Here is a 14,500-nt window from a genome sequence, read left to right on the forward strand (position 1 = left end):
TTCTATTTCTGCTAAATGATGTCACTAATGTCACGGTTACAACAATACTGCACAGAGCCTCCTTCCTGCCACTGGCTGCCGATACAATAGATCATTTAAGCAGCTGAGTCATTAGTAAAAACAACAGATTTTTCTACTGATACTCAATTGAACATATATTTCCAATTGAACATAGAATTCATGGAAACAAATTTTAAAGTTTCCTCATATTATATCAGACAACAATGTATATCCTGTATTGTTTAATTTGTTGAGGACATATCTGTCTCCATAAATGTATGCTTAATCTCTGAATCAAAGAAACCCGGGTAAAAGAGACTTTTTGTTGCCTATGTGCCAAAACTACTTTGTTTTCAAATTATTCTTCTAGAAATAGTTTTAAATGTATTATTTATTTGTGTGGAGTTTGCACACTACTTTAATTCCTAGCAGTTGTGTGGGAAATGTAAATACATTTTTTTCATATCTAAAGCAAAAAGTAATCCAGGATCCAATTTGTATTTAAACAAAATTAAAGTGAAAGGCATTTTGAGGATGTACACAGTAGTTGAAATGCTGAAATTAAGTTATTGGTATTACTGGTATCCAGCCCCACCTTGCTGCCTTCCATATTTATGCATTCAGGAAGCCCCATACCACACTGCAAATGGGCATATCACTTCATTTCCTGCTCTATTCTCTTGAAGGATTATTTAGGAAATCCATGCATATGTGGTCCAGTTTTAGAAAATATCATGTCAGCATACTAATTTTAATACAAATAAGTTACATGTTAATTATATGAGTTTTCGTGTTTTTAAATATTAAATGTAGGTCTAGCTGAAAAACCTCCAGAAATAGCCGGGTCTCTTACTTAGATACTGTCTTCAGCACCCTCTATTATTTGGTGAGGCACCCTAAGAAGGTATTTTTGTTACTCAAACCATACTACTCCTGTTTTAAAGCCCGTCAGCTGGCAATACTAACACAGACACCACACTCCCACTCTTGTCCCTCTGCCAACAACCAGGCATGGGAAATGTATGAAATCCATGAGGGTAACTGACCTGACAGTTGTAACATTCAGAGATTGTTGCTTTTCCATTCACAATATCTGAAACGAATTTTAGATGATGCTATTTAAAGCAGCACCTCAATTTTACATGTGAAGAAACTGAGGCAAAGAGTAGTGACTTTTTCATGATTAGGATTCAGGTTCACAGTAGAATTTAGAGTAGAACCTAATCTCCTTATTCTAGGCTTATGATCTTTCCACTCTCGGAATAACAAGTAATGAATATTTAAATTTTAACTCAAATATAAGATATGGAGATGTACTGGATGTAAAAGCACCAAGTTCAGGGGGCCAATACATTACTGGATAAATCATAGGAGACAGATTGAAGAAAGAGAGAGAGCTAATTTGTTGAGCATTTCTTCCCCTCTCCTCAACAATGTAACTTAAAAATGGAGGCATCTACACTTAACCCTTCACTTCATCCATCACTGACTTACTGATATGTTAAGAGCGGACTTCTTGTGTGTCCTCTGATCTATCAGTGAAAAGGAAGTGATCTCAAGCAGCCTCCCAACCACAGATATTTAGATATTTTCAAAGATATTATCAGTTATAAAACATCTGAGAATGAAGAGCAACGGGCTGTGAATCAGAAGACTATTCCAGCATCTCCACTGCTCCTTGACTATGTGCCCTTGAGCAAGTCAACTCTACTTGGCTCCAGCATCCACAACTATAGAATAAAGGAGCTAGATTAGACAATTATCTTACTCGTTTTATCAGTAAATGCCCATGAGTTCCATGGTTTATTTCTCCTAGACTACTTTCTTTGTAGCATAAATCATGTTTAGCATGAAAGTTACACCTTTCAGATAATTATTTTAAAGCATATTGAATGCCACACTTACATTGCTCTATTCTCCCAAATCAAATAATATCTGGTCAAGATTCTTCACCAGCATCCCCAAGTCATAAAAGGATATGCTCGTGGGAGCCTGTTTTATTGACTGCAGAAAAGATTATTCATTATTATGTAGGAGGACAGTGGAGCTGATTGCTCCTTAGCTGTCAGGAAATGGCTCATCTACAAGCCTTGGAGTATGGGGGTGGTGCCAAAGGAAAAGTTTACTCATAAATACAAGTGATGCCTGGATAATGGAAGTTTAGTGATCAAAAGCCAAAGGAAGTGATAATGGCAGTCACCAAAACATTGCATTCAGAGGCTAGTACATAGGCACAGCAAGGAGAGAACTGTGAGCTTTCTGCTTGAGTGAAGTGACAAGTTACTGTGAGGCAACACATACAAGAGGATACTGGAAGCAAGTCTGAAAATGCCAATGGTCTGCCAAGGGCAAACTCTAGACAGCATCCAAAGAAAGAATGTATATGCATGCCCTGTGGAAATGATTCGTCTGTCACTTAACAGCCATTAGCCCTTCATACCCACAGATGGCCATCACCAGTATTAACAAGACACAAGTGCTAAGTAAACAAGCAACACTTCCCTTGGCAGGACAGCACAGCTAATGTTGGGGTGAAATTTATTTAATTGGCATTTATGAACTGCTTCTTCAAAGGGTCTGAACTTACACCACAAAAGTCGGAAAGGCCAAAGTCTTAGCATAATCAATTATTGTCATGTTCAGTGAAAGCTCAAGGTAACAGATAGAAAGGATATTGCCCCATTATCTTCAGAGACCATCCATATAGCCTTGGAGTTATGAGTCTAAAGCATGAAAAACTATATGGAACTTTCTGTCACCTCTAAAATATTTAATTCAGCTCTACACTTACTGGGCATAACAAATTATCTCAGAACATCCATATGGAACACACTTTGAGCAACACTGGGCTGGAGCTCAGCATACCTGGTATAGTAGCTAAGAATAAAGTTTGGAAATCTGACTGATTCAGTTGTACAGGGACTTCTAGGCTAGTCTAAGGAAAACTATGTTTCCTTCTCTTTGGATAACAACAATAACAGCTACCTACATAATGCTTATTTAAAGTGCCAGGCATTGCTTCTAAGATATTTTCATATATTAACACCTATAATTCACTCGATAACCCAGTAAGGTAGGTGTCATTTTATCACTATTTAACAGATGAAGAAACTGAGGCAAATAAAGGTTAAGTAGAACATAACCAGTAAGCAGCCTGGAGTCCAACTAAATCAGTCAAACTCTGTGGTTCCTGCACTTAATCCCTATGCTGTGCTGTCTCTCAAAGGAAGAACAGAAAGCTTAATAGATGGCATGTTTCACCCGTCTTGCCACATTTCTTGCAGGAATCACTGGTTGTCTTACAAATATCAAGAAAATCACAGGAATTAATACTCTAAAGTTAATATTTGCTATTCTTTAAATAAAACAATTTATAAAATCCTATTTATTCTTAGTTTTGCTATCTTATTTCTGTGCATAGATATCAAATTAGATAAATATCAAACTAGATAAAAATCTAATTAAAGTTCAGAAAAGTTTATCTGCATTGACTCATTATAGATTTCAAGATTTTTGGTTCTTAAAGAGCATGCTAGAGCCCATTGTATCTGAATATTGGAGGATATTCTATTCAGGAAGGCACTAAAAGAATGAATAGCAGAGGGGGATAATATTCCTAAGTGAAGCAATGTTACACATTTCTTTCCTCATTGAATAGCCTCCCTCACTCCTTACTGTTAATGATTACAGTCATTATTCCACTCTTATGGCCAAAAACATGTAATTCCCGATAATTCAGAGTCTTCTTGGTTTAAAATGGAAAATATTTTATTCAGATAAGAAATAACAAGTGCTGACTTTGACCAGACATGATTGCTTAATTTACCACCAGGAACAAAGGTTCTGGGATGTATCTTGCTCGCTCCTGATTCTCTTTTAATTCTGATTTTATCTCTGTCATATTTCTTCATGTTGGGAGATACTAGAATCAGTACAGATAGTTTTGGAATATGGCTAAAGGGAAGTTGAACTGAAGAAATATTGAGTTTTTGCTTATATAAAATACATTTCTTTTTCTCAATTTTGTGAGGTTTGTGGCTTGTCATTTTATCAAAGTGTGTAACCTTGTGATTTATTCTCTCATTTTAAATAAATATTTACTTTCATACCTGCTTTTGAATTAATAATTTTACTTTCTTTTCAGGCCCCATAAAATCTGTATCTGTTCCTGGAGCTCAATGTAAACATTTAGAACTCTCCATGTCGTGTACATTTAATAAATATTTCTCTAAATTTTCTCTCCTTCATCTCTGTCACTATGGACCCACTCTAAAGCTTCATCCTATCCAGCTTAGTTGACTAACAATCACTTCCTAACTGGTTTTCCTGCCTCCAGTGTTGCCCCTTTCAAATATCTCTTCTGCAGTCACTACAGAATAATTCATCTAAAATAAACACACTCCAAAAGCACTCCATCATGTGTAAAATCAAGTCTGATTCCCTACCATGGTCTCATTTGTAGTATGGTTCTCACCCTTACAGACTGCTCTCCTTCCAGTCCCCATCTCTCTCACTTCTATGCTCAGCATTATTTAACTATATGTGATTCCTAGAACACAGCATTTATTTGCACATCTTTCAGCCCACTGCCTATCACGTTCATTCCCATAATCTTAGACTCTTACTCATGCTTGGAGATTTGCTTTTCAAGAACATATTTTCTTTGATTGAATCTCATATATATCCTTTCACAATCATCTATATATATTACATCTTTATGTCCCTGCCCCCCACTTTAACATGGGCATCTTGGGGGATGAGCATGCATCTTAGCCATCTTTGTGTGTGTAGCACCTAAGAGTATCTTCCATATAATAGACACTTCATCGATGCTTCATGAATTACCTGCTACATTCTTGAATAAAATTAGGAGGTACAAGCCAGGAAAGTATTTTTGCAGGAGAAATTTCTGATAAGACTCTGTTCAGAAAGACATGCTAGAAGGAGATATTTGAGAAAACGTAGGGACTTTGATTATATTTCTAACTTTGAGTTAAGGGCGCCTTCTCTTTAGGAATCAGCATTAGCTCAGGGGAGCCAGAGGAGTTAGATTAGACTTCAAAACAGAAGAAACAGACATTTGGTGACTAAGTGCTACTTTAGATTCTAAAATGAAGGGAGTACCCACAGAAAATTGAAAATAAAAATTGAAAAAATAATAATAAAATGAAAAGAAAGAGTCAAAGGAGAATGCTTACTTCAGCAGCACATACACGAAGAAAAAGACAGGAGTCAAAGGAGAAAAGAGTCAGTTTGTAAACAGTCATAAGTCCTAGTAAGCTCCACCTCGTGACAAAGATCATGCATTGAGCAGGAGTTTGACCCTCACCATGCGGTTGGAATGAGAATGCAGGTGGATCAGATACATATAGTGATTGGTTATTTTATTCCAGTTATAGAGGACTTAAAAATATGTCATTATTACAAATAAATGGGGAATTTTTGTTTCTGTTTTTTTAAAATCTAGGAGCAGTTGTTACTCAAGTTTGTATTTCATAAAAATTGTATCAATGGCAGTTAACAGAATAACTCAGTAGCTGATGTTTATAATAATGCTCTTGGATTCTAGGAAGGATAAAATTTTACTCATAAAATGATCACATATGGCATGGAAATGTGGATTTTAAAGGGAGATTCTTATTCAAATTTCTAAAAATAAAATCTTTCTCTTATAGAGTTAACATTCAGTCCTAATTATTTGGAAAATCTTATTCACATCTTAAGAAGCACAAAAGAAATATAATATGACCTTGCTGGACATCTGAGTTTTAACTACACTAATTTTCTCAAATTTCTCTGCTCATTGTGAGTCCAGAAATTTTTCTCTAATTAAAGATGTAGCCAATGTTTTAAACATTTACTTAAAAAAATATACTGCTTGTGATCCCCCTGCTAAAGCAATTCAAACAAGCTGAGTTCTAAATCACTGGATAAAAACACTGCACAATCATCAAATCATTCATTACTTTTCTCTTCTAAAACATATGTCTTTTCATTCGGCCACACAAATTCAACCATGTAGAAACTTTCGCAGAGGAGTAATCAATTTTAGGCATGTAAAGATTTTTACAATATTTTTTATTAAACTATCAGTATTTTAAGAATGGTTCAACCCACTCTTACCATTTGTAAATTCATATCCCTAAAAGAAATATTATAAACACATCAAAATAGAGTGTGATGTATTTTAAAAAGGTAGAGACACACGCAGGATTCGATCCTAAATTCACCCCTTTTCAGTCCTTTAGAAACACATTCCATCTCTACATCAGTTTCTTCAGAAGCTAAAATTAAGTTGAAATAATTCCTACCCACAGAGGTGATAAAAAATTAGATGACAAAGCACATATAATACGTTTAGTATAACACTTGACAGACCTTCAGTGATTCTCAGTGTCCTCCCATAACCAAGTGAGACATAATTTTTTTGTTTGTTTGTTTTATTTTCCAAATTGGATCTTTAGTCTTTACCAATGATGGTTCCTAGCTGTCTGTAATTTACAATATTCAGCCTAATATTCTCATTTGCCTCTAGACTATTTCAAAAGAAAAACAAAATTATTTCACCATCCATGATTTACTACAGAACACAATGCTGTTGCCTGTTTGGTGTTGGTTCTCTCTGGACCCTTTGCTGACTGGAGGTGAACCAGTTCCAAGTGCTTGTGCACTTTAAAAAGGAGATTAAACTAGATTTCCTCCTCTCACTGCCATTAGAAATTAGTTTGCATAAGTTTGACTTTCATGGTTTTGTTGGTCTTTGGACAGAATTCCAGATTTTTAGGAAAAATAAAAGATCTCTAGGGTCCTAGGCAATGTACCAGAAACCCCTGAAAGAGCAGCTGCTCTCAGGTGGTACAATAAGAGGGTTTGGTTTCCATGTTCCCCTTAACTTTCCATATGGAAGTTATATAAGTTGAAACCACTAAGCCAGTTCAATGAAACCCAAACTGCTGAGTTCTGCACTGCTTTCAAAGAGGCCTTCTGTTTCCTAACCAGCATGAGCTTGGGAAATTTTCCATTTACTTGGAGAGCCGTCATGTAAGCTGCTCAACCAGTTCTGCTCAAAGATTCAACACAGATTGACTGAAATAGCAAAGCAAATCCAATTAGTTGACTTCTTTATTTCACTTTTTAAAAAAATTTATAACTGGTCAAAAATTCAAAGAGGTATTCTGTAATTTCCTTTCCTCCTTCTAAGGGCTCTAAGTAGCTATTGTTAAAAGGCTCCAACTTACTCATCTTTTTATTCCAAAAGCACTCAGTAGGCACTATAACACACAGTAAGCACACGGATCCATCTGTCCCCTTTTTCCTTAATGAGACCTCCCTAAAGCTGGATTCATAGCCTTAAACTCACACATCACATTAGACTTTTTATAATCCCAGGTTTATGAAAAGAACACATGAATTTCATACAGTAAGAAACGACGTAACATAACAGATTGCACTGCAAAGAACTACACCATTGCAGAAGTACAGTTCCAATTTGATTCACTGCTTACTGGGGCTTGTATTACTATTGGTGTTGGAAATTTGAAAGATGTTGGAGAGTCAAAATTTTTTAAGTAATACACCAAATCTATTCTTACATTAACAACAATTATATCCACTTTTGGCTAATACAAAATAGTTAGTCTTTTTAATAAAAATTTTTCTACCTTTAACAGATCAAAAACTTTTGAATGCCAGGGAAACATCTTATTAAATCCAGACTGCTTGACTCAAAACCTCTGCAACACACTGCCTTAAGGACAATATCCTTAAAAGAGAAATGATGCTTTATGGAGAGCTTGTTTTATGCTGGAAACTGGATCGAGTGCTTTCCCTATATTATCTTTTTCAAATCTCTTCATAATTTGAACGAGGTAACATTATCAACCTGTACCAGATTAGGAAAAGGGGAGTTAGGAAGGTTAAGTAACTTATCAAGCTTCCAGAGGTATTAAGCAAGGAAGTAAGAGTCTGAGTGCTAGCTGACTTCACTATTTTCCTCAGCTATCTCCCAGCTCTGGACATGCCTTATACTTTCTTTTAACTTATTGTTCTGTCCCTCGAATTAAATAAATAAATAGCTCATTCAAAAATGTATTTCAGACACACGAATGTAATTACTGCCATTATGTGTGTTGTATAATGCAGTTGTACATAATTAATATTATACATTGCATAAGCAATAAATCAGTATATTAAGATATACTGGACCTCAAATTTACTTTTTTGGTAAATAAACACTTCATTATTTTTTCATCCATCAATGTTTAAATATATTATAAATTAAGTCACAGTAATCTAGCTTCTTTTCTTTGGAAAACACATGAGGAAAACATGCTATCTTGGGGCTGAAAATGTTACTATTAAAACACTTTTCTTCTATTTAAATTTAAGTTATATCAATCACTTTAACAGCTACACAAATAATTTTAACAATTATTTGATTTGGGGAAAACAGTCACCTGAAGATGGTAAGTTGGTTGAAAAGGAATTAGTGAATGATTAATAACCTCCACTTATGGCATTTCCTTTGAAAATGGCTCATTAAATGTATCTTTAAACTTTTGTAATGAAAATTGAATCAAGAAGTTTGTTTTCTTCAAGAAAAGTAACTCCTTTGAAAACATTTATTTAACAGTTACTTATTATATATCCATTATGTAAAGCACTTGCAATTCATATATTCATTTATTCTTTGAACCTATTGGTGACCTACTAAGCCAGACATTATGTTGAATCATACATTAGGTATTCTGTGCGTCCGTGCGTGTGTGTGTGTGTGTGTGTGTATTTCAAAGCAAAAGTAAAATAGATTCTTCCTCCTCAGGTTATTCATGACCCAGAAAGAGAAGCAGAAAAATGACATGCTATATGTTGTGATTAATGCTGTTACAAAGCACAGAAATCTAACTGGAGCACATAGCAGAGACAGCTATCTTTGACTTCATCCTGCAACTGGCCATGCTTCCTATAGGACATTGAGCCGTGTCTTGAAAATTCATTAGGGTGAGGCAAGTGAAGAAGTAAGTTAAAATGTTCCAACCACTGGGTACAGCATAAGCAAAGATGGTATGTTATAGAAGTTGCAAGTGGTTCTGTACACCTGGGTCTTAAGTTGGAAAAAGAGAAAGAAGGAGAGAAGTCAGGAAGTTGTAATGACGAAAAACTTGAGGCTACTATAACGATTGCCGGCCTTGGATGACATGTGGAACAAACTAACATCAAAAGAGATTGTCAATACAAAGAAAGTGACCATTTGATCATTGAGCAAATGCTGGAACATTTTTGCACATCTTTGAGTACTGGATGGTAAAAAAAAAAAAAAAAAAATAGAAGCCAACTATGAATTGAATCTTAATAAACAATATTTCACTAAGCAGGAAGTAAGCCAACAGTTTATCTTTGGGCCATTATACTTTCTAAGCTACTTTGCTTAGCATTTTTGCCCAGTAAATAGCTATCACCACTCTACTCCACCTGTATACAACACCTTAGTTTGCGTTAGTTCTAGAAAAGGAATTATTCTGTTCAGCAACAAATCATTTGAAGACACACCCAGCTGCTATCCACTTCCAATCTTACCAATTCCAGAAAAGATGGGCTGAAACGTTTTTAAAAAGATGGGACCACTAAGCTAAAATCAGTCCCATCAGATTTTTGGCAAAATTATCAAGTGAGTAAGATATGATCTTGTCTTTCCTACTTCCTTTTAAAAGCCCTCCTCTCCCTCCCCTTTCTCCATACTTTAGGCTAAGGGTTGACTTTCCAAATGGCCTCTATACTATAACACTTGAGGTCTTCTCTAAACCTGGTACCGAATTGCAAATACTTTCTTTACCTTTACTCTCTTTGATTCTTCATTTCCTGAGCAAAGTCACTTCTTTAAAACTGCATCCAAGACAATCTCAAACATTGTAGGATTACATTTTCATGCTGTACTAAAAATGCAACTACTTTTATTCCCAGCCTTTCATCAAACCTCTTACCCAACTTTTATTTTCTAACACCCTGTGCTTCAGCATATTCTTCTTATTATAAAGCAAACCCAAAACAAGCAACCTTTTTTTCCTAGGTGCCTGGCTTATAAAAGAGAAGTGTCACCTGTCATTTTAATCCCCTAATGGAGCAAAGAATTGTAACATCCATCCTACTCCCACTGCATAGCCTTTCTCTTTGGGAGTGGGAAGAAAATACATGTTTCTTCCCACTCCCAAAGAAAGGAAGAAGGTGCCTCCAGCCGCCTCCTTCCTTGTGGGTTAGGAAGGGGAGAGAATTGAGCATCACTGCCAGAGACTTTGAGGTGGTTCCTCTAAATGAAATAGGGTTATTGTTTCTTTATTCAATAGTAGTGTCCTGAGTATCCTGAATGTGCTCTACTAACAGGTTTATGCATTAGGAGTTGGGCATATACATAACCATATCAAAAAGCACTCTTTCTGCCAATACAACGGTGGCCCTCATTGAAAAAGTTAAAAGATAAATATAGAATCCTAAGAGCAACCAGTGTTCAGATGGTGCAACTATCTTCTCTAACAGGAGAATCCACCCTATCTTCCATCATGAAGGTTTCAGTTTGGATGCTGATGGAGGGAGAGGAATGCAGAATCCCAGCTTCTTCCTCCCAATTATCCATTCCTAAAGGGGCAGAATCTGAAACCACAGACTTTTCTCTGCTGTCCACCAAAATTGATCAGAATAAATTATCAGTTATGAATACCAATAATCATTTATGCCTATATACAACTACATAACCAGTACCATAAAACATATACCGAAATAATAGCCACTGTGAATTGTGTACCAATTATTAAACACTTCACAAGACGTTATTTCTAATCCTGTCTTAAAGTCTGCAAGACAAGGGAAATTATTTACCATTTTCAGATGCAGAAACTGAGGCTCAGTGACTGTACGACATTTCTGAGTCACAGTTAAATGAAGCCAACACTGTTTAAATCCATGTTTATCTGGCTTCAGCGTACATATATGTATGTACATGTGATTATACATCAGTGGATAGATAGAAAGATTATAGATATATAGAGATATGAGAGAAAGTAAGAGAGAAAGAGAGAGAGAGAAGTAAACAACGTTGTTGGTGAACCTCTTAGAACACCCACTAAGAACGGGAAAACACAACATATTTTGGTATGTATTATTCTGAAACTGAAAAATAACACTGATAGATAAATCAGTTACCACTTTTCAGTGTCCTGAAAAGAAACCAATCTGTCTGCTTTAGGCAGGCAATTGATTTCAACAATGTAGGTACTGGCATTTTCCAAGTTATGAAGTCTTTTACTTAGAGATACACTAAGAAGAAAAGCAACAAGGCAGGCTACCTGTGGAAAATGTAAAAAATGCAAATGTTGATTGTCTTCATCTAGGCACTCAGTCAATCAATAACAATATCTAATTGTGTGTGCAATATTTTCCAAATTCTGCCTTGTGTATGCTATAAAAAATAAGTAACAACTCTCCAAGCCCATGAGAAATTGTCAGTTTTATTCAGGTAACAAGAACATAAATAATTAATTGTTTCATAGAATGTGCACTAAGAGGTAGGAATCAGATTCTGTGGGATTCTGGGGGAGTTGCAATAAAACTCTTCCTGATAGTATAGGGAAAATTGTTACTGAATAGGACTTCTGAGATACACACAACTGCATTTTGTTTAAAAAAAAAAAAAAAGGAGTGAAAAGATGTCACAAAAATAGAAAGCATAGAAGATAATTTTCACATGGACATTAAGCTATCTCGATTCATGACCTTATTACTCAATGCCTGCTTAGATGCAGCTATCTTCCACCTGACCTGGTCTTTCACTCTTAAACTATTCCAATCGCTCAACAATCTATTGCCACCATTCTTAAAGCAATACCTTCACCAGTTTCCTCCCTGTTCAAGAGCCTATTTACAAAACAATCGCAAGTATTTTTTCCTGTCTTAAGAAAAGCACCAAACTGTGACCTACCTCCCTGCCACAAAATCCTGCAACTTCATTTCCTATTTCTACCATCTCAGATATCTTGCAGATATCTTTTTTCCCTCCATATTTTCCACTATTCCGTAGGTACTGAATCCTTCCCCTTGAACTTTAAGAATGCTTAGGGTTGCCAATCTTAAAACAAAAAGAATGTTCTCTTCGCTCCCACTTTAATTCAATATCATTTCATCATGGAAATCTCTGATTCTACACTCTGCATAACAAGATCCCAGCTATGTGGTTCTATGGCTTCAGTTGTCTTCCTGCCAAACACATACATAATCATTAAATAACACAGTAAACATTGTATTATTACTCAATGAATGCTTATATAGTTATACTTCATGTTGTCTGTTTTTATTTACCACTGAAACCCCAAAACCTAGTACAATGACTGGCACAAAATAACAGCAACTAGACAATTTGTAAAATATATAATTGACTCTCTGATTGACTAAATAAATGAATCCTACCCCCTGCACACATTTTGCTGTGATTATGTCCCATATCAGTATGTACCAATTTTATTCCACCACCTTAATGCCCTTCTATCCTGTACTTATGACCTCATAGAAAACTGTCCCCAATTTTACTCTATACAAATTATGCAAATCTTTCAAATTTCTACAAAAGTGCTATAAAGGCTTTATTTTGTTAACATCTTCTATTTCTAATTTATCATATAATTTAAACCTAAGTTGAAAAAAGATAATAAGGGAAGTTTTAATATATTTTCTTTTATTTTTGTTAATATTTTTTGATCCATAATCTTTTATGAAATGATAAAAATATGTTGCATAGCCAATTTTTGCAACAACACAAAATTTTTAAACATTTTTATTATTAAAAATGATGCCAATATTCATACCTAGCATCATATTTAATAGTAACAAGCTGAAGGCTTTTCCTTTAAGATCAGGAACAAGACAAGGATGCCCACTCTCATCACCTATTTTCAACATAGTACTCAAAGTCCTAGCCAGAACAATTAGATAAGAGAAAGAAATAAAAGGCATCAAAATAGGAAATGAAGTAAAATCATCTTCATTTGCTGACATGACCTTATACAAAGAAAATCCTAATGACTGACTCCACCAAAAAAACTGCTAGAACTGAGAAACAAATTCAGTAAAGTTACAGGATACTTAAATCAACCTACGAAAATCAGTGGTATGTCTATACACTAACAACAAAGTGTCTGAAAAAGAAATAAAACAATCTCATTTATAATAGCATCAAAAAATTAAAGTATTTAGGACTAAATTTAACAAATAAAGTGAAAGACGTGTACACTGAAAACTAAAATATTGATGACAAATGAAAAGATATCCCATGTTTATAGATTGGAAGAATTAATATTTTTAAAAGATCCATATTACCCAAAGTGACCTACAGTTTCAGTGCAATCTTTATCAAAATCCCAATGTCATTCTTTACAGAAATAGAAAAAACAATTCTTTCTTTCTTTTTTTTTTTTTGAGACAGAGTCTCACTCTGTCACCCAGGCTGGAGTGCAGTGGTGCGATCTCAGCTCACTGCAACCTCCGCCTCCCAGATTCAAGTGATTCTCCTGCCTCAGCCTCCCAAGTAGTTGGGACTACAGGTGCACGCCACCACGCCTGCCTAATTTTTTATATTTTTAGTAGAGATGGGGTTCACCATGTTGGCCAGGCTGGTCTTGAACTCCTGACCTCATGATCTGCCTGCATCGGCCTCCCAAAGTGTTGGGATTACAGGCATGAGCCGCCATGCTTGGCCCAGAAGAAACAATTCTAAAATTTGTTTGGAACCACAAAAGACTCCAAATAGCCAAAGCAATGTTGACCAAAAAGGACAAACCTGGAGTCGTCATGCTACAGGATTTCAAAATAATATACAAAGCCATAGTAATCAAAACAGCAAAGCAGCATGATGTTGGCATAAAAACAGACACATTGACTAATGGTGTAAGACAGAGAGCACAGAAATAAACCCACATGTCTATAGTCAATTGATTTCTGACAAAGGCACTAGGGACACACAATGGGAAAAGACAGTCACTTCAATAAATGCTGTTGAGAAAACAGAAGTCCAGATACAGAAGAACAAAAATGGACTCTTATCTCACCCCTAACACAAGAACAAACTCACAATGGATTAAAGACTTAAACATAAGACTGGAAACTGTAAAACTACTCAGAATTACTTAGGGGAAAATACCCATTATACTGGTCTGGGCAGAAATTTCTTGGATATGAGCCCAAAAGCACAGGCAATAAAAGCAAACATAGACAAATGGGATTGCATCAAACCAGAAAGCTCTGCATAGCAAAGAAAACAGTTCAGAGAGCAAAGAGACAACCCATAGATTAGAAGAAAATATTTGCAAATCATATGCTGGATAAGGGGCTAATATTCAAAATATACAGGGAACTCAAACCACTCAATAACAAGGAAAAAAAACTTTATTTAAAAATGGGCAAGGAACTTAGACATTTCTCAAAAGAAGACATACAAATGCTCATAATGCTTAACATCTCT

The 14,500-nt window shown here is 35.4% G+C and overlaps 1 protein-coding gene across 3 annotated transcripts in view; it reads right to left on the reverse strand.

Moving 5' to 3' along the window:
• The window catches only part of PDE4B (phosphodiesterase 4B), a 594,424-nt gene that overhangs the window by 317,767 nt on the left and 262,157 nt on the right, over positions 1 to 14,500 (reverse strand). The window lies entirely within an intron of this gene.

This window comes from Rhinopithecus roxellana, chromosome 12 (genome assembly GCF_007565055.1).
Source record: "Rhinopithecus roxellana isolate Shanxi Qingling chromosome 12, ASM756505v1, whole genome shotgun sequence".
NCBI classification, from domain to species: domain Eukaryota; kingdom Metazoa; phylum Chordata; class Mammalia; order Primates; family Cercopithecidae; genus Rhinopithecus; species Rhinopithecus roxellana.